The 27,437-nt window shown below is 33.9% G+C and overlaps 1 protein-coding gene across 1 annotated transcript in view; it reads right to left on the reverse strand.

The window, feature by feature from the left end:
- The window catches only part of LOC148949759 (alpha-1A adrenergic receptor-like), a 137,363-nt gene that overhangs the window by 96,823 nt on the left and 13,103 nt on the right, over positions 1–27,437 (reverse strand). The window lies entirely within an intron of this gene.

Raw genomic sequence — 27,437 nt, forward strand, 5'->3', positions numbered from 1 at the left:
AGCATGATACTTTACAAACGACAAAGGTAAAAACAGACCAAAACTTTTGTTCTATATTTGTTGCGGAGCAACAAATACTACTTTCTCAGCTGCTTTTCGTTTCTCATGACGAGCGGTCAGTAGCTCTAAAATAGTAAGTGATACAAATTCGAAATTTATCCTAGGTATGAAAATCGTTAGACAGGGAAGAAGGATTCCAGTGAGAGTTGGTAAAATATCCAATAGTCCCAGAAAAACATAAAAACCGCTTTTTCCTTTTCTTGTACATGGTGCCAAAACAAAACTATCCTACCTGGGAAAGTATTTTTTTCTGAATTATTAAATGCAATAGCGCTACAAAACTTCAAATTGCTAAACTGAGAACCGGAAAAAAAAGTCCGTATTTCTTCTAGATTTCTTGGAAATAATTCTTGAAAAATCGTTCTCGAATGCAAAATTCCCACTTTCGGGTTGTTTTCTGATATTTTTGGTTTGATGCTCTTTCGTATTTTAATTGAGGTATAAAATGACAAGCACACAAGATGCTTAAACTTTAGTAGAGCAGTACCTTATATTTATACAACCGCACTAGGAATTACCATGCTATTCTACGACCGCAATAGGACCATGCTATTCTACGACCGCCATAGGAAAACATTTCTACGACCGCACTAGGAATTACCATGCTATTCTACGACCTTAAAAGTTGGCAGTGTATAATGTGGTTAAACAAGTTTTGAGAGTATGGTCATAATTATAGAACTTAAGGAGACCGGTTTTTGAGGCAGCATCCATTTTTTATAAGCCATTCAGAGAGCGAAGGTTACTCAACATGCGATAAATTAATTGATGATAGGATTTGAATAAAAGGACTGATTTTCTTTACAATTCATATTAGTAAGAGAATTGAATTCAGAGAGAATAGTTTATTTGAGAGGATATTAGTAGAGAAAAATGAGTGGTGCATTTACATTATTGGAGATTAATGATGGAGCCGGCAGCAGCAGCAACGATATACGAGTACCAAATGTGGCTGTGGAAATAGCCGGTGGCTGTAGACTATGCCTTGAATGGGACAATATGTATGCTAGATACGTGATATCATTAAGCAAATTTAAGCAGGTGGAGCAACTATGTTTTGCTGGAAAAGTGAATATTCTCCATATAAATAAACTTCGGTCAGCATTAGATGTCCTATCGAAATATATTGATGAGAACAAAATGCATCAGTGAATATTATTGTTGTAATAATGCTCAGTAAAATTGTTTCTAAATCAAAGGTATTTTTCTTTCTATAGCAGACTAGCGTATATTTTTTAGAGTAGAAAAAAATTCTGGTCAGTCTGTAGCTGGTTGTGAGAGTGTTAGGACTAAAAAAAAAAAATGGATAGATTTGAGAAAGAGCAAATCATGGGGAATCTAGTGCTTATGGAAAAACGTTTGATTTTAGATGACGATTTTCTAAAGCTGTCTATTCAAAAGGAAGACATGATCTCAGGGAATGCTTGTCGATATAATTAAAACTGATTCTCCATCATTAGACTATTGTATGAAGCTTCTACGTCGTGGTCCAAAAACATTTACATAATTTATTGATATATTGATCACGACACGGCAAAATGATATTGTGGATATGCTTTTAAACATTAGTTTAGAAATTTAGGACTTTTTTTTTCATTAGAAAGATGGTGCTCAAGGATGATTTACTCCTCTCTCTATCTCAGACAATTTTTTGTTGTTGCTAGCTCAGTTTCATTGTGGCAGTGAGAGTGTCAACACATGAAAAAATGTTCCATACATGCCCGCTATGTATGTACACACTGGGCAGCTGGTCATCATGTGAGAATTGCACAATGATTGATGAGTATGATGAAAAGTGTAGATTATGCAACCCGTGTAAATTGCATAGAGGATATAATGTACAAATTAAAGGTTGTAATTCCTGTCTTGAAGAGATGTGTGACTCTCATCTTAGAGGGCACCTACGCTCCAATTGCCATTATGATAAACGTAATCAGTGGGAGAATACATATCCCGCTATTATTGGAAGAAATTCTAACCGTGATTTTAGTTTATTGCTACGAGATTGGTATCGTCGTGGTTTTAGATTATTCTGGGAGGAGGAGCCGGGTCAGCGATTCAACTGTTGGAACAACAAAAGAATATGGTTTCTACGTCATCGTTGTGAAGACAAGGGGTGTTATGAGTATAAACCCACTGATTTTTATTTGGCTGTGACGGAATGTGATTCAACACTTGAGGACACTGTTTGTGAAATCGCTTCAAATAGACAAATTGAAACATGTGAATTTCATAGAATGAATGAGAATAGTATCATTGACTATACAAAGAGATATAACAAGAGTGAAGTCACACTCTACTGTAGAAAATGTGACCCTGACATTGCAGTACATCAGGATCAGTACACTGTAAATTCAGATAATCTACTTGCATTAGTTGTTGTCGACAAAGACCTAGTAGAAGATGAAATCTAAAGAGTAGAAAAGTCGTTTTTTATCATATATATAAATTTTTATCATTTATTAATAAGCAATTCCACATATATTTTTATAACATTTTATTCGTAGGGCACTAAAATCAATATTAAATACGCTTGTAAGTATATTTTCCTCTAGAAAGTCGTTCAATCGAGGTAAATCAACATAGATGTCGAGAAACTGCTTGTAGGTGTAGCCACGACATTTGAATATGAAAAAGAGTAGTGCATGAATGCCACATGTCTTAGTCGTTAAATCCTCTACTCTTCTTTGATTTTGATAGATAGTTTTCCCACTGCTTTCAATAAAGTTGCTGATGTATGGAGTGTAGAATTTATACGATAGGCCAAGAGGATCAATAATTTTATATTCCTCGCAATTTGAAAGATGCATAGCCAATGGCCGGTCTTCAAAGTCGATGGACTGCTATTAACAATGATTAGGGTATTGTTAACACTTGGCATTTTTTCAATGAAGTCTGAAGGTATGCAATAGGACTTGTACTGGGACATGTTTGGATCCATACTAAATACGTTGATTATTTGCTTTGTGTTCATGGTGCTAGGTCTAGTAGAACACTGCCGTCGGGTGTGATTTCCCAATAGGTTTCAAATTGACTCAGTGATATTAGCGTGATACTCTCAGTCAAAGCAGCGGCAAACGTACACTCTAAACGTACATTCCCTGTTCGTACTATGCTCATATTCTGAGTCCCCAACAAGTCCAAAACAATAACCCCATGATTTTTTGAAAACATTGAATCGGTTATTCCATTTTCAAATAGTTGAGAGTCATGATCTATGGATCGCATGATCAGCTCGTACAGAGTTCTATAGGATTTTTCGTCAAATGATAAAGTGTACAGTGGAATACCATTCACTTTTGCAAACAAGGCTAGATAGACCAAAAAAATTTAAATCATGGGGGGATTCAGTCCAGGATCCAACGGCACTACCACTCTTTACAAAGGCCGAACCCAATTTTGATGGGAATTCTCTATTGATAAATGATGAATTGCTATAGCTACGAGAGCCGGTTGCAATGTGACGTTGATTAATGATCGTATGGGGAACAAGAAGTTTAATGTTGTTACCATTGGCGCTTAGCTTTTCCACTGCCAATGCAACAGAGCTCATAGCTTGTTGTTTTCGGACTTGGAGAATTGCCGATGTGATAATGACATTTGCATCGGGTGCTGCAAGAAGTGGTTTTCTCAAAATGAAATTGGATGGGGGCAGCTGCAACTATATGTCAATCTTGAAATTGGGGGGTAGCTATTGAAATATATTGTATATTACATGATTTAATTTTCCAACCAGATGATACTCATGGCTCACTGCAGCAGTCAACTCACCATCAGTATCAACACCTGATCGATATTCATAGCCCAATGATTGTCCTCTCAACTCATTCTATAACTTCGTTTTTATCATAACAAATTTTATGTAAATTGCAATGTATAGAAGATTATTTCTAATCCTCACAAATGTACTTTTGTTGAATACATTACTTTGTTTGAACATACTGTGTTGACAAAAGTTCTTATTGTAGAGGCTATTGACAACATTTGGATCTGTGTTATCTGACTTTTTCTTCAGCGCAACATTTAAATCAATAAATGTTGATGACAAATCAATGAAATAGTCTTCATTGGAAAATATTTGAAAGTGTATATTTTCAGAAAGGGGTTGTTGGGGGTGAAATTGTTCATAGTAGCCTTACTTGACACTGACATCAACATTTTCAGCATTGAATAGATTCAATGAGAAACTGATCAATGGATATGATTCCTTGTGGGGGAGATAAGTCAGCTTAAGAGAAGAAATCCTTCTTCGATCTAACAATCTTTTTCTTCTTCTTCTGCTGCTTATTGGTCTTCCTTGTTTTATTCCTCAAAGTCGTTGTTGATGTCCTTCGCTTCCCGCCTGGGTGGAGACTGATGAGTGAATGACGTGGACGCATCCTTTTCAATCCCTCCCATTTTGCCGAAATTTTAGTTGCTCACCAACGGCTCTTGCTGAAGATCTAATATTTTCCTTAACATTCTCCTTGAAATTCTTGCCCGACCCCCAGTCCCGTAGTGTTGAGGCAGCAAAATTTGATGCAGCAGGTACAAGATATTTTCTGGCAAGGGGTAGTGCAGAACGAAATAGCCTAGCAAACCAGCTACCAAGACCATAGCCAGAAATTGTAGTACGCCTCTTGTAGTAGTCCAATCCATTGCCAATTTGACGTGGACTCAAAGTACCAACATAGCAATCGATATCGGGGCAGACAAATGGAATTCTTCTATTGTTTAATTTAGGGGATTGTGCTGTCATTAACAATGGGGTGAAAATGACATGTAATCACTGCTAGGCCTTCTGTTATTGCTAAAAGATTACCCAATTCATTTCTTAGTGTTAACTAACAGAGTCCTAAATTCGAAGTGTTTACAGGAACATAATGAAGATGCTTTATATTATAGTGATGAACAAGTTCATGATTTGTTTTTCGTTCAAGAACACGTGGGAGGGGGACATTTGAATTACCGACTCTCGATGTTTCCACAAAGGATGCATAGAGAAATATGCAATAGTCCGAGGTGAAACCAGGTGGATAATCAGCAAAAATAACTTGATCCATCCCGTAAACGGTGCCAGAATTTTTCCCATTGATCATTTTAAAGCTAAGAAAGTCTCTAATATTATCATTGAGTATAATTATTTCAGTGTCAACAGGTGAGGTAATGTAAATCCTATCGCGTTCCAATGAATAAGTAAAATAGAATTTACCATTCCTACGATATGAGATTTTTCTATTGATTGTATGACACAAATCTGTCATATTATCGTATTCAATATATTTCAATTTGGCATGTGGATATTCGCTAGATTTAAGTGCTTCAACCCATTAATAGCATAGTCGACAAAGAGGGTCCAATCGAATGGTATAACTTTTATATCGTACACACGATCCTTTCTAAGGATGTCATAGGTATTTTTGAAAATACAGTCGACAAGGGCCACTCTATACGCACCGTCAAATTCGATGGCGGGGGAGAGTTTTGTCCAAAAATCACTTGTCCTATTCAAATCGTTGTGGAGAGGATCGGAAACATTGGACATAAAAGTTACATAGAAATCATTGGGCATTGTCAATATCTTCAACACCGATCGAAGAATCAAAATCAGAGTTGTATGCTAGCCACCGAACAAGTAACTGTTTCCCACCCCTGCGAGTACGTGTCTTTAATATCTTTTCAATTTGATAGATTTCACTATTATTTTTAACCTTTTGTAGTTCATAGTGATAAAAGCCGCCGAGAATCTCTTCATCTTTGGTATCGCGCAAACGATAAGTTATGGGTTTTGTGTCTAGGATTTTTGCCACTTTAAAAAGTTTGGTGGACCACAAGTAATTCCCCTTTTCAAAACCTTAGTTGTTCTATTAATTCGAACAGTATCACCCACACTGAATTTATTTTTCTTCTTCTTGGCAATCGCGTGAATGTAATATTGTTTAAGAAAGGTGTCAATTGTATCATGATCAGAATGATGAACTTCCGTTGGGATTGAGTTGGAAAATGATTGATGGGGTCGTTGATTATAAATCAACAAGATTTTTTCTAAATCATGAATAAAAGCAGGTGTATTTTTCAATGTACAATATCTTGAAATTAAAAGTCGAATAGTTCTTATCAATCTTTCGACCAGTGCAGCCTTTATAGGACTATGACTATGATAGAGCATTGTACTATATTTCACTAGTACTTTTGCAACATGGGGGTTAACAAATTCACTACCACGATCCGTTTGAATTTTTTTATATGAATCCTGTTCGAGAATACTTTCAATGGCCTGAGCAACTTCAACGCCTTTCTTTGATCGCAATGGAATTACTTCTGGCAATGGAACTACTTCGGGCAGTTGAACATTGCCCTCGGTCAAATTTAAACAAAGTTCATATATTAAATTAATGAAATCATTGTCAATACCATGTTTGAGTATGGCTTTCCTAATCGAGGGTTTTGAAGTGCTTAGAACTGAAAATAAATGTATATTTTCATTTAGTTTCTACAGTGTCATGATAGGAACTAATAGGTCTTTGTAGTATTCATTGGGAGATATACTGTAATTCCATTGTCGAAAATATATGTGACCACACACAGATCCTCGGTTGTATTTTGATTAAGACGCAATAGGATATTGCCGTAGGGTTTAGTAGTTTCCTGATTGTATGCTGAGAGCAGAAATTTAAGGGCGCCGGGATATATCTTTTTATTGAGAGTTATTAGGGAGCTAGAATCACGAACAACTCTGTAGATGATATAGTAGGTGCAGTTCAATGCAAGTGTTCGCATACATTTGCTCTGATGAAAGAGATTGTGTAGAACCAGAGTAACGGAAATCTGTTCATGATGAGAGCGAACGGTGAACAATTGCAGCATTTCCTGGGACCATTGTTCAATAGATTCAGCCAGATCGTCAATAATCAGCCAAGAGTTCGCTTCAACAATGCTGAACCCATCAATTCCCTCTATGAATTGTATCTGCACCAATCCCGTCGTGGCAATTGCTTTTATTTCATCGTATGACTCCTGCCAAATACTGTAACAATAGTAGATCTTTTCGGCTTTTCCACAAACATTTTATCACAATTTTTAATTATTTTAGTTAAGAGTGTTGTTTTGCCCGACATTGACGGCCTAAACAGAAACAATCTGAATGGTGTTTTAAATTGATACATGTTCCCTTCAATAGTTCACCTGGACAACTAACTGTAGACTATAGTTTTCTAATGACTAAATAATTTCCCTATTACTAGTCTGTGGTCAAGAACAAAAAATCAATAAAGAATCATATTTCTTGTATTATAAATAGTACTTTACTGAAAACAAAGAAAAATACACTTTTACACAAAGAAAAAGCACTTAAAATAATATCACTTTTTCTTTTTTCAATGAAACATGTATATTTACAAAAAAAAAAAAATCTGCTCCAAGTAAAAAAAAAGATAACTTTGGTAGTGGCGGTGCGCCCCCCGCTGCCGGCCCCCCTGGCCGTGAGGCCCCCCCCCCCTCCCAGGCCATGAGGCCCCCCCCAAGGTTTTGGGAAAAATTTATTGGACTTTATTCAAACCGAAACTTTCCCTATGGATAACACATTCGGCCCGGTCTGAAGTTAAATACTGCCCAAGGTGGAGGGTAGTCACATGGTCTTGACAAACATAGACCTTGTCGGAAATGGTACTCATGGCAATTTTTTCTATATTTACAGTAAAGTTCCTGTAGTTGAGGGAACGAATTGCCAGCAATTGTGCTCGTGGAATTGTATTTTCAACAATACAATTCCTATAGATGTCCATGTCGAAATTCTTATCCAAATAGCGCGTGGGTACTTTGCAACGTTTGTTGATTTCCTCGTCGTGTTTCTGTATAAAGTACAACTTTATACTTACAAACACACCACTGGAGAGCAGGTCACTTCCCGTTTACGATTTAAAAAATAAAAATTGATTTTGCACCCGACGTTTCACTAGCTATGGGCAAATCCCACTCCAATTCGTGTAGTCCATCCGTGAGCTGATAATTTCCCCGTGCACCAAATCATCAATTAGATTTGGGGGTTTTACTTTTAACAGTAGAGAATCTGTGTTCCCGTAGCAGACCTCTACTTGCCCCTTCTCCGGCCGCCTTACCCTAGCCATGTTGTAGTAGAACTTAAACATGAGCTCTTTAGAGATCTCCAAGATCCCACTGCCGCCAGCAATATTTTTATTCAGGACAATGCTTCTTTTTTTTCTATTCAATAGTACCATGTCCGGGCCAAAGATTGTGAAGGAAGTGTAATTTGGATCGGCAATAATTCGAGCACATTGTTTGGGATCGGTCACGACGTCACAACGATTTCTATTGCAAACACACACATTTTAACAAAAGTCGATTGCAAATTGAACTTATAAATTTTTTTTTCGGCTTTCTTTTGTGGTTCAGAAAGTTTCTTGACAAAAGTGTCAACACACGTTTTTAGATATGGTTTTCGGCTAAACTGGAGGGCTCTATGAACCTTTGTGACGTTGAAACCGTTGTTGCACATCCATTTTAAATACACATGATGTAAAACAATATTTTTTTTAGGCAGAAGGTCAGCAATAAGTTTTTGTTTTGAGGGTGACCAATGCAATCCGTCCACCTCGACTAAACGCCTTTGGTTGCCGACAAATCTGGGTGGCATTTTATTCGTTGACTACTCCACATGAAAATTGTAAATAAACTTTTTGATTTACTGATACTTTAATCCCCCTTGACCCCCCCCCCCCAATTCTGAATCTGAATCTCAATAAGTGCTCGAATTCGGTCGATGTAGGTATGGAGAGAATTTACAGGGTCTGTTAAAATAACGCCCCGTCAACCATGTTTTCCTCGGGAGGATTAAAATCTACCCTATGTGTTTGTAAGTGACCTAGACCAGACTTTAACAAAAAAAATTCACGTAGTTCCGGGGTTGTGACACTATTTTCATGTACTGCACCTATGTGCAGAGGATCCAATTCACTAATTATAAAATCATCGTCAGAAATATCCCCGGAAACATTAGGTCCAACAGTTTGCATTAAGCTGTCCATTTCTTCTGTTTTAAATTCAAAATCCATGGGGATACCAAATAACGTACCTTCAATAATATCATCATCCGGCGAGAGGAGACAATTGTCCATGACACTTTGAAGTCCCAGGACAGGGACGTCAGTTGTTTTCATAGTTTTCCCCTTAAACTAAAAATTTAATGGATTGAGTTTTTTTTCTTTGACGAAAGTATTAGCACAATTATCGCACACTATTTTTTTTTCTTAGTTGGATTTATCAAACAATTTTTTTTTTAGGAAAGTTTTATCGTAATTGAAGCACACTATTTTTTTTTCTTAGTTGGATTTATCGAACAATTTATTTTTTTTGGAAAGTTTTATCATGATTAAAGCACACTATTTATTTCTTAGTTGGATTTATCAAAAAAAAATTTTTTAATTGGATTCTTATTTATCGAACAAATGCATAATAAATTACAAATTTTTGCTTATAGTATTATTTACTAAACAAATTCATAATAAATTACAAATTTTGTTAATAACACACGCACGCATACATACACACGCGCACACACTCACACACACACACACACGATCACACACACGCATACCCACATACACAAACACACACACTCAAACACTCACACACACACACGTATGCGCTTACACATTCACACAGACACGTACACGCGAATACACACACGCACACACACATGCGCACACACTCACACACACACACACACACACGTATGCGCACACAAGTTCACGCACACACATCGCAACATTTTACTAATAGCAATAAAATATGGTAGAAAAATCTCAATAATTCAATAATTGTCAATAATTATAAAAAAAAATAATAAAAAAAACTCAATAATTGTCTTAATAACTCATTAAAAAAAATTGACTCTTTTTTTCCTACAAATCTAGTCATCCATAAAAAATAGCGATCAGATTCATTATTCCTACAAATCTCCTCATTTTAAAAATCTACTATTTGTAATAGGAATAACGTAAAGTAAATTAGGTAAAAAATACGTACATTTCCAAATTCAGACTGCACGTGTGTGTCAGATGGGGCGGTGATGTCCGTATCTTGCATAGATGAGGTTGATGTATTATGAGAATTTATCCACTCCCTCTTGAATTTTCTGCCAGGTTGCATAGAGGTTTGTGTAGCGCTGACACTGGCTTGAGAGGCTCCTGGCTGTTCCAGAGAACTTGTAATGGAGCTAGCATATCTAATGATGGATGGTCTTGCAGCTTGCATCGATTTGATATCACCCCATCTTGGTCTCTTTTCGAAGGGGGAGTAATTGTAGTAATCTTCCTCTTCCTTAAAAAAGAACAAAAATTTAGCATGGAAAAACGATTTCCCTTTTTTACAGATAATTTGCCCTATAAAGTCGATTCTGATATTTGTAGCACTCTATGTCTTAGCGCTTTAGAAATAAATAAAAAAAAGCTTCTAAAGTAAAATTTTGGAAAATTTTGAGTTTGAGGGGGAGGGGGATTTCAAAAATATCTTCCCATAATTTAATTTGCCCTATAAAGTCGATTCTAATATTTGTAGCACATTATGTCTTATCGCTTTATAAATAATTAAAACATCTTCTAAATTAAAATGTTGGAAAATTTTTAGTTTGGGGGGAAGGGGGATTTCAAAAACATCTTGCCATAACATAATTTGCCCTATAAAGTCGATTCTGATATTTGTAGCACTCTATGTCTTAGCGCTTTAGAAATAATTAAAAAAGCTTCTAAATTAAAATTTTGGAAAATTTTGAGTTTGGAGGGAAGGGAGATTTCGAAAACATCTTCTCATAATATAATTTGTCCTATAAAGTCGAGTGTAATATTCGTAGAACTTTATGTTTTAGCGCTTTATAAATAATTAAAAAGAATTCTAAAGGAAAATTTTGAAAAATTTTGAGTTTGGGGGGGGGGATTTAAAAAATATCTTGCCATAACTTAATTTGCCCTATAAAGTCGATTCTGATATTTGTAGCACTCTATGTCTTAGCGCTTTAGGAATAATCATAACAGCTTCTAAAGTAACAATTTTGAAAATTTTGAGTTTTGGGGGACAGGGGATTTCAAAAACATCTTGCCATAATATAATTTGCCCTATAAAGTCGATTCTAATATTTGTAGCACTCTATGTCTCAGCGCTTTAGAAATAATTAAAAACGCTTCTAAAGTAAAATTTTGGAAAATTTTGAGTTTGGAGGGAAGGGGGATTTCAAAAACATCTTCTCATGATATAAATTACCCCCTAAAGTCAATTCTGAGTTTAGTGTACTATTCTTTAATTAATGATTTTAATATCATTTTTTTTTAGTATACCATAACGCTAGACCCTATTTGAAATTGATGACATTGTTCAAACATCACTCACGCATCCCATTTCAAAGGCTTTACTCTCGCTTAATTTGACCACAACAAGAATCTAATTCTCAAGGAAATCATTGGCACTGTCCTTAAATATGTGGTATTAATAATAATTCCAGATAATGAACATGTAAAAGGTTGTTTGGAAATAGTCACTCTTGCTAACAGGATAAGACACAGATGTCTTTAGTTAGAGCGTAAAAAGACGAAATATCTTAAACACACAATTGAGAAACGGGACATTTTTTTTTAACTAAATAACTAAAACTAAGGAATTTTGCTCGGAAACAGAGCAATAGAGGAGTGTTTTTTGATTACATAATAGAAAAAAAGTGTACTTTGTGTTTTGTAGTGAGTATACTCATCATATTTTAGGGTTTGTATTGATGGAGGGGGGAGGGGGGGGGGGTCCAAGCCTCCCTGAAATTTTAATTTAATGGTAAAATGATTTTTATCTAGAAACCAATTAATAAATTCAGTAAGCTATACTCACATTGACAGTTGAAGTATCCATTGTTTCAAAGTTAATAATATTCAGTGTACTATGTATGATATGTTAAATCATAATGAAAATTAAATCGTAATGTATGACCATTTTATACGAAATCTCAAGGATGAATAAAAAACCAGTCCTTTTATTTTTAACCAATCACCACTCGAGTTATCGTATATTGAGCAAGCACCAATGTCTATGATTGGTTCTTAAGAAATGGATGTTGGATCGAAAAACAGTCCGGTTTAGTTATATAATTTTGACAATACTCACAAAACATGTTGGACCACATTATATCATGCCAGCTTTAAAAAAAATGTGCACGTGAAGCTGAAGTGTAATTCCAATGTGCAATTGACAACAATAATGCAATCTTTGCCAGCTTTTTAGAATGTTCACGTGTAAGTGTAGTGTCACACGCGTGGGTACTCTCAAAACATGTTTGACCACATTATACCTTGCCAACTTTAAAGTAGAGCATCAAGCAAATAGTATGGGAATTCCTAGTGCGGTCGTAGAAATGTTTTCCTATGGCGGTCGTAGAATAGCATGATCCTATTGCGGTCGTAGAATAGCATTGTAATTCCTAGTGCGGTTGTATAAATTTAAGGTACTACTCTACTAACTTTGTTAATACAAAATCGCTTCGTTCAATTGGAAATAATTTCCGAAGTTTTCATGACACATTCAATTTTTTGACACCCTAGACCTAACTTTATTTTCTAAATAAAGTAAAATTTTTTCCAACACTGTTAGACAGATTTAGATCTTCTAAGAACAGAAACTGACATTGGATTTCAAAAATAAATTCCTTCTGTGACTTTTTTATTTTGAAGTCTTGATTTTGCAAATTTCTTATTTTTGTCTGAGTAAAATGTCCTAGCTTCCAACCTAAGCTGTGTAGAAATGAAATAAATTTGAATACTGATAGAAGTAGAGAGGGGGGTCCGACTCCCGTACGAACACATGTGCTGCCATCTACAACTTTTTTACATAATTCATGCATGTTTTTATGGTTTTTCTCACTGAGAATGAAAAAAACAGGATTTTCCCACTTGAAAAAACATGGTTTTTCTCACTTTAATGGATGTTTCATGGATGGTTATGAGTGTTAGTCAATTTATTTGTTGATTTTCATGGGTGTCAACAGCAATTTATGTCTGTTTTATGGTTTTTCTCACTAAGAATGTAAAAACAGGATTTTTCTCACTTGAAAAAACATGGTTTTTCTCACTTTTATGGATGTTTCATGGATGGTTATGAGTGTTAGTCAATTTATTTGTTGTTTTTCATGGGTTTCAACAGCAATAAATGTCTGTTTTATGGTTTTTCTCACTGATAATGGAAAAACAGGATTTTTCTCACTTTAAAAAACATGGATTTTATCACTTTGATGGATGTTTCATGGATGCTTATGTGTGTCAGTCAATTTATTTGTTGTTTTTTATGGGTGTCAACATCACTTTATGTCTTTTCTATGGTTTTTCTCAGTGAGAATGAAAAAACATGATTTTTCTCACTTAGCTGTATTTCCAAGGACAATCTATTTCTTGTTGTTGTTTTTGTTCGTCCAGGTGCACGCTAGAGAGAATGTTATGATCCAGGAATAGGAATGAGGATCACGTGTCTCCTTCTAAACCAATCAGAGAGTCGGTTTCAACTCCTTCTAATCCCAACAGAGGGAGGGGTACATATTAGCGGTCGCGGATTGCAGAGAATATAAGGAAAGGTTGTTTGGTATAGTTTTTATTAGTCTGTGAATATAATTAAAAGAAGTGAGAAGAAGAACAGTTTGACTTTACTCATTTGGATATATATTTGTGTTGATGATGATGACGAGTGAAATGTTTAACCTATTAGAAATTGATAGTGGAGTTGATGGCAGTAATACAAGAGTACCAAACAGTGCAGTGGAAATCACGAGAGGATCACGGCTTTGTCTGGAATGGGATGAAGTATATGCAAGATATGTGGTATCCTTGAGCAAATTTAAAATGAAGGATCAATTATGTTTCGCTTCTAAAGTTGATATAGCACATGTGAATAGACTTCAATGTGCTTTAAGTGCATTAGTGAAACGTATTGAAGACAATAAACTGTATTGCTAATTGTACATGCTTAGTATTTTTGTTGTTATAATTATTCAATTAAATTGTTTCGAAATCGAAAATGTTCCCTTTCTTTTCTGGTCAGGTTAGAATGCTAGGTCTAACGTGACATGACCACGTGGTAGCACCATATATGGGCATAGAGTCCCTAGGGAGAACACCTGTGCTGTCAGTCTGACGGGGGCACCATATATGGGCATGGAATCCCCAGGGAGAAAACGTTTCCGAGAAATTTATTGCGTAACCTAGCCTAACCTCATGAGCTCGTGACGGGGCACCATATATAGGCATAGACTCCCTAGGGGAACTGGATTTCTGAGAAATTGATTGTGTAATCGAAGGGAAAGTGGATTTCCGAGAACTTGATTGTGTAATCGATTGGGAATTTTATTGATCTAGGACTCATGACGGGGCTCCATTTATGGGCAAACCTTTAGAATGATATCTATCGTCAATCAAGTTTTCTATCAAAGATAGAAGTAAATCGTTCTTCAAATATTTATTCTTTCGTTATATCAATATTTATTATGGTTTTCAGATACACTATCTCAGGTTCAATTATTTGAACCTCCTCTTCTTCCTCCACTATCATAATATCTATGAGAGGAGGTGGTACACACTCAATCTCAGGAGACACCCCCTCGAATAAATCGTTACGTACTCGAAGTGTCGGGCGATCCGAAGGCCCACTCGTCAAAAGATCCTCTGAGAAACAAGTGCAGAGAAGCTCCTCCTCCTCATCAGGTGTAATCTCATTTGCATCAATTTCTGTACACTTAGCTAGAAGCTCCTCCTCCTCCTCCTCATGAGTGAGCCCCCACACACTCCACACATCCTAAAAAGATTGAGAACACAATGATGGAAATATAAATTTAAATTTAAACAATGTTGTGGGAGAATGGTTCTTGGAAATTTTCAGCGGGTTTCAATTTCTGGAAAAAATTTCAACGGAAGAGAGATTTCAAGAGCGACCTGAAAAACGATTAGAAATTTAAGTCTTTTTTCAAATTGAAGTAATTAAATAAAAATAAATTATTTCAGCTGAAAGTAAGGAGCTGCATTAAATTTCAAAACGAACAGAAATTGAGGAGGGGAGCTATATCTTCATATATTGAATAATTTGTGTTCGTTTCGAAATTTTAAACTTATGTCTAATGATAAACTTGTTAGAGTGACAAAAACTTTTTTTCCACAAAGGACATTTTGCAGCTAAAAGTAAAGAGCTGCTAGACTAAATCAAAGATGAGCAGAAATAATAACGAATAATTGTTCAAACTTAAATTTTCTGTAAACATTTCAACTAAAAGTAAAGAGCTGCTAGACTAAATCAAAGATGAGCAGAAATAATAACGAATAATTGTTCAAACTTAAATTTTCTGTAAACTTATATATAGTGATAAACTTGTTAGAGTGACAGAAACTTTTTTTCCACAAGAGGGCATTTTCAACTAAAATTAAAGAGGTGCTAGACTAAATCAAAGATGAGCAGAAATAATAACGAATAATTGTTCAAACTTAAATTTTCTGTAAACTTATATCTAATGATAAACTTGTTAGAGTGCAAAAACTTTTTTTCCACAAGAGAGCATTTTCAACTAAAACTAAAGAGCTGCTAGACTAAATCAAAGATGAGCAGAAATAATAACGAATGATTGTTCAAACTTAAATTTTCTGTAAACTTGTATCTAGTGATAAACTTGTTAGAGTTTATAACTAAAACTAAAGAGCTGCTAGACTAAATCAAAGATGAGCAGAAATAATAACGAATGATTGTTCAAACTTAAATTTTCTGTAAACTTGTATCTATTTATAAACTTGTTAGAGTGACAAAAAATTTTTTTTCCACAAGAGAGCATTTTCAACTAAAAGTAAAGAGCTGCTAGACTAAATCAAAGATGATCAGAAATAAAAACGAATAATTGTTAAAACTTAAATTTCCTGTAAACTGATATCTAGTGATAAACTTGTTAGAGTGACAAAAACATTTTTTTCCATAAGAGGGCATTTTTCAGCTAAAAGTAATGAGCTGCTAGACTAAATCAAAGATGAGCAGAAATAATAACAAATAATTGTTCAAACTTAAATTTTCTGTAAACTTATGTCAAATGATAAACTTATAAGAGTGACAAAAACTTTTTTCCACAAGAGGGCATTTTCAACTAAAAGTAAAGAGCTACTAGAGTAAATCAAAGATGAGCAGAAATAATAACGAATAATTGTTCAAACTCAAATTTTCTGTAAACTTATGTCTAGTGATAAACTTGTTAGTGACAAAAACTATTTCCACAAGAGGGCATTTTCAACTAAAAGTAAAGAGCTGATAGACTAAATCAAAGATGAGCAGAAATAATAACGAATAATTGTTCAAACTTAAATATTCTGTAAACTTATTTCTAGTGATAAACTTCTTAGAGTGACAAAAACTTTTTTCCACAAGAGGGCATTTTCAACTAAAAGTAAAGAGCTACTAGACTAAATAAAAAAAATCATGAATTTATGCACAGTTTTAACTAGCTAGGGCTAAATTTGTGAAAAAATTCAAAATTATGGAAGAAAACCAAATGTTCCTGTATTACCTAAGTAACACGACAAAAATCAAGAGTTTATGTGCAGTTTTAAATTATAATCACGAAAAAAAATGTCATGCTACAGTTGCGATGTGTGTATAATATACAAGTACCGGAATTGTTCATGGAGAGAGAACCGGATTACACGGTATTATTTAAAAACGATAAGAAATTTAATTAAAAAAAAATTCAACTGAAAGTAAGAAGCAACATCAAAGTTTATAAACGAACAGAAATTATTACGTATAAGAAAAGGGTCACCCCTTCCTCAAGACATCGTAAATAATTGTTCAAACTTAAATTTTCTGTAAACTTATGTCTAGTGATAAACTTGTTAGAGTGACAAAAACTTTTTTTTTCCACAAGAGAGCATTTTTCAACTAAAAGTAAAGAGCAGCTAGACTAAATAAAAAAAAATCATGAATTTATGCACAGTTTTAACTAGCTAGGGCTAAATTTGTGAAAAAATTCGAAATTATGAAAGAAAACCAAATGTTCCTGTATTACCTAAGTAACACGACAAAAAATCAAGAGTTTATATGCAGTTTTAAATTATAATCGCGAAAAAAAAATTGTCATGCTACAGTTGCGATGTGTGTATAATATACAAGTACCGGAATTGTTCATGGAGAGAGAACCGGAATACACGGTATTATTTAAAAACGATAAGAAATTAAATTAAAAAAAAATTCAACTGAAAGTAAGAAGCAACATCAAAGTTTATAAGTAAACAGAAACTATTACGTATAAGAAAATGGTCACCCCCCTCCTCAAGACATCGCTCTTTACACAACTTTTTTTTAGAATTTAAAAACAAAGCTTATTATTATTAAAAATATTGAATAAAACTTTTTATTTGATTATCTGAAGCTTAGTTTAATGTTTTACTTTGAACAAACTACTTTGTTAATGCGTTACTTTTAATAAACACCGAGTCTAAAGGCATTTAAATATTTAGGTGTTTGAAAACCAAGTTCAAAACTAACGATACTGTTTAAAAAATTAGGTCCAACGCTTCGACATTGCTCAATAGAATTAAATGTTGGGAGTTTATATCTTAGTTTTTGTAAGTAGGCTATTGTTTTGCGTATAGTTTAATCTAAATAAATGGTAGACAAAAATCAAGAGTTTATGTGCAGTTTTAAATTATAATCACGAAAAAAATTGTCGTGCTACAGTTGCGATGTGTGTATAATATACAAGTACCGGAATTGTTCATGGAGAGAGAACCGGATTACACGGTATTATTTAAAAACGATAAGAAATTAAATTAAAAAAAATTCAACTGAAATTAAGAAGCAACATCAAAGTTTATAAACGAACAGAAATTATTACGTATAAGAAAAGGGTTACCCCCTCCTCAAGACATCGCTCTTTACACAACTTTTTTTAGAATTTAAAAACAAAGCTTATTATTATTGAAAATATTGAATAAAACTTTTTATTTGATTATCTGAAGCTTAGTTTAATGTTTTACTTTGAACAAACTTCATTGTTAATGCGTTACTTTTATATAAACACCGAATCTAAAGGCATTAAATATTTAGGTGTTTGAAGACCAAGTTCAAAACTGACGATATTGTTTAAAAAACTTAGGTCCAACGCTTCGACATTGCTCAATAGAATTAAATGTTGGGAGTTTATATCTTAGTTTTTGTAAGTAGGCTATTGTTTTGCGTATAGTTTAATCTAAATTAATGGTAGGCAAAAAATGGGTTTATAGACACTTGATTTACAGGACAGGGTTTAGCAAAAAATATAGTTAATTCTAATTAATGGTACACAAAATGGGTTTACAGATACCAATTTACTGGTCTGGCTATCTCGTAATGTCTAAGGACTGCTAAAAATATTTATTTCTAGCAAAAAAAATATAGTTTCTTCTAAACAAATGATACACACAAATGGATGAGGGCTCGGGGGGTGTGGGCCCCGCATCTCTGATCGGCTTAGACTTAAGGGGTAATTAGAGAGAGAGAGAGAGACAAGGGGACCTCAATTAAGATAGAGAGATGGAGAGGGGGGAATGCTATGCTGATTAGTGACGCTAAGAAACAACCCCATTTTTTTTTAAATAGACCAAAAATTAGGACCAGTGGGAATGTATCAACTCATAGAATCCTTAAATGGACGAAAAATTGTTTTTCTCCTATCGCATTAAAATTTTTAGGGTTTGTACACTGGACCAAGGGGACCTTAACGAGAACAGATACCTAATTTACAGGTCTGGCTATCTCGTAATGTCTAAGGACTGCTAAAAATATTTATTTCTAGCAAAAAATATAGTTTATTCTAAACAAATGATACCCACAAATGGATGCGGGCTCGGGGGGTGTGGGCCCCCGCATCTCTGATCGGCTTAGACTTACGGGGTAATTAGAGAAAGAGAGACAAGGGAGCCTCAATTAAGATAGAGCGATGGAGAGGGGGGAATTCTATGCTGATTAGTGACGCTCAAAAACACCCCCATTTTTTTTAAATAGTCCAAAAATTAGGACCATTGGGAATGTATCAACTCATAGAATCATTAAACGGACAAAAAATTGTTTTTCTCCTATCGCATTAAAATTTTTAGGGTTTGTACACTGGACCAAGGGGACCTTAACGAGAACAATAAATTTTAGAAGAAAAATGCGGTTATATCGATTTTTGAGCGAAAAATTAAAGTGGTTGTAATTTATGCAAAGTTTTAACTAGCTAAGGCTAAATTTGTTAAAGATGGGCCAATATCCTAAGAAAAAACTCAAATTTACGGAAAACCAAGTCAGTTTCAATTCCTAGAAAATTAACAACTGTATATCATCACTATACAAAAATTCCACCATGTTTTAAAAAGTTATTTAAACTCACTTCAACCATTGGAGAATCATAGACTACATTTGAACTATTCATCATTATATTTCTGTCTATATTCCAATTTGCACTGGTTTTAAAACCTTCAAAACCACAAAATAAACTCTAATAACGGTTAATTATTACGGAAATCATACAGAGTGAAGAATCCAGAAGACTCATTGTCTACCATTTATCATATATCCCCCTTGGGAAAGGTTTCGAGTAGAAACATACATCTTTCATCAACATTTATATTTCTATTTCTTCACCCTAACGGCACTTTTTCCAAAATTGTCTGGGAAAAAGTGATTGGGAAAGGAAATCATATTGAGAAAAAATTACCTTTCGATAATTATATTAACAAATGCTATACAGAACTATAGAACAAATTCATATAAGACTTCATCCATTTGCATAAGACCTACAAAGTCCCCCCTCAATGGAACAGTTATATCAATCCGAGAGTTTTATTCTTAAAATAAATACATTAGTCTATCATTAAAGACATTTTCAATCTCATATCTGCAAAAATGTGGAATTTCGTAAGATGGATTTTTTCTTCAGCATAGTTGAAAGGCTCAATAACTATGTCTATAGAGATAAAATGACCCCTTCAGACCCTGGGGAAAGGTTTTTTAAGTTATGAAATTTATACATAAAGCCGGTTAAAGTTGGGAATGAAAAAGATTCGTACTCCAGATCGAAACACGACCGTCGAGAGAGGGTTCATTCTAATGGAAAAAGATTCTAGTGCCCCTTTTAAGTGACAAAAATAATTGGAGGACAACTAGGCCCCCTCCCACATCACCTTTAGGCCGGCCGCGGACGAGACCCCCCCCCCACCGGGGCTGCAGACCCACCACCCGGGGCGGCAGGCTGAAGGCCCATCGAGGAGGGACTCCCCACCACCGGGGCCATGCCCACATTGGGCGGGACCCCCCACCACCTGGGCCGCAGGGTCACCACCCGGGGCCACAGGCCGAAAGCCGGTTAGGTTAGAGGTTAGCTTTCTCCACGTTTAAGTTAGGTTAGATTAGGTTAGCTTGCATGAGCGCTCATGATAAGCTAACCTAATCTAACCTAACTTAAACGTGGAGAAACCTAACCTCTAACCTAACCGGCTTTCGGCCTGCAGCCCCGGGTGGTGATCCTGCGGCCCCGGTGGGTGGGGGGTCCCGCCCGCGGTGGGCCTTCAGACTACCCCCACGGGGGGTGGGGGGTCTCGTCCGCGGCCGGCCTAAAGGTAATGTGGGAGGGGGTCTGGTTGTCCTCCAATTTTTTTTGTCACTTAAAAGGGGCACTAGAATCTTTTTCCATTAGAATGAACCCTCTCTCGACGGTCGTGTTTTGAGCTGGAGTACGAATATTTTTCATTCCCAACTTTTACCGGCTTTATGTATAAATTTCATAACTTAAAAAACCGTTCCCCAGGGGCTGAAGGGGTCATTTTATCTCTATAGACATAGTTATTGAGCCTTTCAACTATACTGAAGAAAAAATCCATCTTAGGAAATTCCACATTTTTGCAGATATGAGATTGAAAATGTCTTTAATGATAGACCAATGTATTCATTTTAAGAATAAAACTCTCGGATTGATATAACTGTTTCATTGAGGGTTGACTTTGTAGGTCTTATGCAAATGGATGAAGTCTTATATGAATTTGTTCTATAGTTCTATATAGCATTTGTTAATTTAATTATCGAAAGGTAATTTTTTCTCAATATCATTTAATTATCCTAACCTAACTATATTCCAACTTTTACTGGTTTTATGTATAAATTTTATAACTTATAAAACCTTTCCCCAGGGGGGATAAAGAAACCTTTCCCCGTCACTTTTTCCCAGACAATTTTGGAAAAAGTGCCGTTATGGGGAAGAAATAGAAATATAAATGTTGATGAAAGATGTTTTTTTCTGCTCAAAACCTTTCCCAAGGGGGATATATGATAAATGGTAGACAATGAGTCTTCTGGATTCTTGACTCTGTATGATTTTCGTAATAATTAACCGTTATTAGATTTTATTTTGTGGTTTTGAAGGTTTTAAAACTAGTGCAAATTGGAATATAGACAGAAATATAATGATGAATAGTTCAAATGTAGTCTATGATTCTCCAATGGTTGAAGTGAGTTTAAATAACTTTTTAAAACATGGTGGAATTTTTGTATAGTGATGATATACAGTTGTTAATTTTCTAGGAATTGAAACTGACTTGGTTTTCCGTAAATTTGAGTTTTTTCTTAGGAAAATGGCCCATCTTTAACAAATTTAGCCTTAGCTAGTTAAAACTGTGCATAAATTACAACTACTTTAATTTTTCGCTCAAAAATCGATATAACCGCATTTTTCTTCTAAAATTTATTGTTCTCGTTAAGGTCCCCTTGATCCACTGTACAAACCCTAAAAATTTTAATGCGATAAGAGAAAAACAATTTTTCGTCCGTTTAAAGATTCTATGAGTTGATATATTCCCACTGGTCCTAATTTTTGGACTATATAAAAAAAAATGGGGGTGTTTTTGAGCGTCACTAATCAGCAAAGCATTCCCCCCTCTCCATCGCTCTATCTTAATTGAGGTCCCCTTGTCGCTTTGTCTCTAATTACCCCGTAAGTCTCAGCCGATCAGAGATGCGGGGGCCCACACCCCCCGAGCCCGCATCTATTTGTGGGTATCATTTGTTTAGAATAAACTATATTTTTTGCTAGAAATAAATATTTTTAGCAGTCCTTAGACATTATGAGATAGCCAGACCTGTAAATTAGGTATCTGTTCTTGTTAAGGTCCTCTTGGTCCAGTGTACAAACCCTAAAAATTTTAATGCGATAGGAGAAAAACAATTTTTCGTCCGTTTAAGGATTCTATGAGTTGATACATTCCCACTGGTCCTAATTTTTGGTCTATTTTTTTTTAGAAAAATGGGGTTGTTTTTTAGCGTCAGTAATCAGCATAGCATTCCCCCCTCTCCATCGCTCTATCTTAATTGAGGTCCCCTTGTCTCTCTCTCTCTAATTACCCCGTAAGTCTAAGCCGATCAGAGATGCGGGACCCACACCCCCCGAGCCCGCACCCATTTGTGGGTATCATTTGTTTAGAATAAACTATATTTTTTTGCTAGAAATAAATATTTTTAGCAGTCCTTAGACATTACGAGATAGTCAGACCTGTAAATTAGGTATCTGTAAACCCATTTTGTGTACCATTAATTAGAATTAACAATATTTTTTGCTAGAAAAACCCTGTCCTGTAAATTAAGTGTCTATAAACCTATTTTTTGCCTACCATTTATTTAGATTAAACTATACGCAAAACAATAGCCTACTTACAAAAACTAAGATATAAACTCCCAACATTTAATTCTATTGAGCAATGTCGAAGCGTTGGACCTAATTTTTTTAAACAATATCGTCAGTTTTGAACTTGGTTTTCAAACACCTAAATATTTAATGCCTTTAGACTCGGTGCTTATAAAAAGTAACGCATTAACAATGTAGTTTGTTCAAAGTAAAACATTAAACTAAGCTTCAGATAATCAAATAAAAAGTTTTATTCAATATTTTCAATAATAATAAGCTTTGTTTTTAAATTCTAAAAAAGTTGTGTAAAGAGCGATGTCTTGAGGAGGGGGGTGACCCTTTTCTTATACGTAATAATTTCTGTTCGTTTATAAACTTTGATGTTGCTTCTTACTTTCAGTTGAATTTTTTTTTAATTTAATTTCTTATCGTTTTTAAATAATACCGTGTAATCCGGTTCTCTCTCCATGAACAATTCCGGTACTTGTATATTATACACACATCGCAACTGTAGCATGACAATATTTTTTTGTGATTATAATTTAAAACTGCACATAAACTCTTGATTTTTGTCTACCATTTATTTAGATTAAACTATACGCAAAACAATAGCCTACTTACAAAAACTAAGATATAAACTCCCAACATTTAATTCTATTAAGCAATGTCGAAGCGTTGGAGCTAATTTTTTAAAACAGTATCGTTAGTTTTGAACTTGGTTTTCAAACACCTAAATATTTAAATGCCTTTAGAATCGGTTTTTATAAAAATTAACGCATTAACAAAGTAGTTTGTTCAAAGTAAAATATTAAACTAAGCTTCAGATAATCAAATAAAAAGTTTTATTCAATATTTTTAATAATAATAAGCTTTGTTTTTAAATTCTAAAAAAAAGTTGTGTAAAGAGCGATGTCTTGAGGAGGGGGGTGACCCTTTTCTTATACGTAATAATTTCTGTTCGTTTATAAACTTTGATGTTGCTTCTTAATTTCAGTTGAATTTTTTTTAATTTAATTTCTTATCGTTTTTAAATAATACCGTGTAATCCGGTTCTCTCTCCATGAACAATTCCGGTACTTGTATATTATACACACATCGCAACTGTAGCATGACAATTTTTTTTTCGTGATTATAATTTAAAACTTCACATAAACTCTTGATTTTTTGTCGTGTTACTTAGGTAATACAGGAACATTTGGTTTTCTTTCATAATTTCGAATTTTTTCACAAATTTAGCCCTAGCTAGTTCAAACTGTGCATAAATTCATGATTTTTTTTATTTAGTCTAGCAGCTCTTTACTTTTAGTTGAAAAATGCTCTCTTGAGGAAAACATAGTTTTTGCCACTCTAACAAGTTTATCACTAGACATAAGTTTACAGAAAATTTAAGTTTGAACAATTATTTACGATGTCTTGAGGAGGGGGGTGACCCTTTTCTTATACGTAATAATTTCTGTTCGTTTATAAACTTTGATGTTGCTTCTTAATTTCAGTTGAATTTTTTTTAATTTAATTTCTTATCGTTTTTAAATAATACCGTGTATTCCGGTTCTCTCTCCATGAACAATTCCGGTACTTGTATATTATACACACATCGCAACTGTAGCATGACATTTTTTTTTCGTGATTATAATTTAAAACTGCACATAAACTCTTGATTTTTTGTCGTGTTACTTAGGAAATACAGGAACATTTGGTTTTCTTTCTTAATTTTGAAGTTTTTCACAAATTTAGCCCTAGCTAGTTAAAAAAGTGCATAAATTCATGATTTTTTTTTATTTAGTCTAGCAGCTCTTTACTTTTAGTTGAAAAATGCCCTCTTGTGGAAAAAAAGTTTTTGTCACTCTAACGAGTTTATCACTAGACATAAGTTTACAGAAAATTTAAGTTTGAACAATTATTCGTTATTATTTCTGCTCGTCTTTTATTTAGTCTAGCAGCTCACTACTTTTAGTTGAAAATGCTCTCTTGTGGAAAAAAGTTTTTGTCACTCTAACAAGTTTATCACTAGACATAAGTTTACAGAAAATTTAAGTTTGAACAATCATTCCTTCTTATTTCTGCTCATCTTTGATTTAGTCTATCAGCTCTTTACTTTTAGTTGAAAATGCCCTCTTGTAGAAAAATGTTTTTGTCACTCTAACAAGTTTATCACTAGACATAAGTTTACAGAAAATTTGAGTTTGAACAATTATTCGTTATTATTTCTGCTCATCTTTGACTTAGTCTAGTAGCTCTTTACTTTTAGTTGAAAATGCCCTCTTGTGGAAAAAATTTTTTTCACTCTATCACGTTTATCATTATACAAAAGCTTAAAGAAAATTTAAGTTTTAACAATTATTCGTTATTATTTCTTGTCGTTCTTTATTTTGTATAGCAGCTATTTACATTTATTTTAAAAATGAAATATTTTGTAAAAAATAGTTTTTGTAAATAACAAGTTTATCATTAGATATAAGTTTACAGAAAATTTACGTTTGAAAAATTATTCGTTATTATTTCTGCTCATTTTTGATTTAGTCTAGCAGCTCTTTACTTTTAGTTGAAAATGCCCTCTTGTGGAAAAAAAGTTTTTGTCACTCTAACAAGTTTATCACTATATATAAGTTTTCAGAAGATTTAAGTTTGAACAATTATTCGTTATTATTTCTGCTCATCTTTGATTTAGTCTAGCAGCTCTTTACTTTTAGTTGAAAATTCTCTCTTGTGGAAAAAAAAGTTTCTGTCACTCTAACAAGTTTATCATTAGATATAAGTTTACAGAAAATTTAAGTTTGAACAATTATTCGTTATTATTTCTGCTCATCTTTGATTTAGTCTAGCAGTTCTTTACTTTTAGTTGAAAATGACTTCTTGTGGAAAAAAAGTTTTTTTCACTCTAATAAGTTTATCAATAGACATAAGTTTACAGAAAATTTAAGTTTGAACAATTGTTCGTTATTATTTCTGCTCGTCTTTGATTTAGTCTAGCAGCTCTTTACTTTTATTTGAAAAATGCCCTCTTGTGGAAAAAAAATTTTTGTCACTCTAACAAGTTTATCATTAGACATAAAATTACAGAAAATTTAAGTTTGAACAATTATTTGTTATTATTTCTGCTCATCTTTGACTTAGTCTAGTAGCTCTTTACTTTTAGCTGAAAATGCCCTCTTGTGGAAAAAAGTTTTTTTCACACTATCACGCTTATCATTATACATACGTTTACATAAAATTTAAGTTTGAACGATTATTCGTTATTATTTCTGCTAATCTTTGATTTAGTCTAGCAGCTCTTTACTTTTAGTTGAAAAATGCCATCTTGTGGAAAAAAAATTTTTTGTAAATAACAAATTTATAAAAATAAATAAGTTTAAAGAAAATTTAAGTTTGAACAATTATTCGTTATTATTTCTGCTCATTTTTGATTTAGTCTAGCAGCTCTTTACTTTTAGTTGAAAATGCCCTCTTGTGGAAAAAAAAAGTTTTTGTCACTCTAACAAGTTTATCACTATATATAAGTTTACAGAAAATTTAAGTTTGAACAATTATTCGTTATTATTTCTGCTCATCTTTGATTTAGTCTAGCAACTCTTTACTTTTAGTTGAAAATGCACTCTTGTGGAAAAAAAAGTTTCTCTCACTCTAACAAGTTTATCATTATATATAAGGTTACAGAAAATTTAAGTTTGAACAATTATTCGTTATTATTTCTGCTCATCTTTGATTTAGTCTAGCAGCTCTTTACTTTTAGTTGAAAATGCCCTATTGTGGAAAAAAAGTTTTTGTCACTCTAACAAGTTTATCACTAGATATAAGTTTACAGAAAATTTAAGTTTGAACAAAAGTTCGTTATTATTTCTGCTCATCTTTGATTTAGTCTAGCAGCTCTTTACTTTTATTTGAAAAATGCCCTCTTTTGGAAAAAAAGTTTTTGTCACTCTAACAAGTTTATCACTATACATAAGTTTACAGAAAATTTAAGTTTGAACAATTATTCGTTATTATTTCTGCTCATCTTCAATTTAGTCTAGCAGCTCTTTACTTTTAGTTGAAAAATGTCCATTGTGGAAAAAAAAAGTTTTTGTCACTCTAACAAGTTTATCATTAGACATAAGTTTAAAATTTCGAAACGAACACAAATTATTCAATATATGAATAAATAGCTCCCCTCCTCAATTTTTGTTCGTTTCGAAATTTAATGCAGCTCCTTACTTTCAGCTGAAATAATTTATTTTTATTTAATTTCTTCAATTTGAAAAAAGACTTAAATTTCTAATCGTTTTTCCGGTCACTCTTGAAATCTCTCTTCCGTTGAAATTTTTTACAGAAATTGAAACCCGCAGAAAATTTCCAAGAACCATTCTCCCACAACATTGTTTAAATTTAAATTTATATTTCCATCATAGTGTTCTCAATCTTTTTAGGATGTGTGGAGTGTGTGGGGGCTCACTCATGAGGAGGAGGAGGAGCTTCTAGCTACGTGTACATAAATTGATGCAAATGAGATTACACCTGATGAGGAGGAGGAGCTTCTCTGCACTTGTTTCTCAGAGGATCTTTTAAGGAGTGGGCCTTCGGATCGCCCGACACTTCGAGTACGTAACGATTTATTTGAGGGGGTGTCTCCTGAGAATGAGTGTGTACCACCCCCTCTCATAGATATTATAATAGTGGAGGAAGAAGAGGAGGTTCAAATAATTGAACCTGAGATAGTGTATCTGAAAAC

This window comes from Artemia sp. Qi Xiang Cuo, chromosome 8 (assembly GCF_049724085.1).
Source record: "Artemia sp. Qi Xiang Cuo chromosome 8, ASM4972408v1, whole genome shotgun sequence".
In the NCBI taxonomy this organism is placed as follows: Eukaryota; Metazoa; Arthropoda; class Branchiopoda; order Anostraca; family Artemiidae; genus Artemia; species Artemia sp. Qi Xiang Cuo.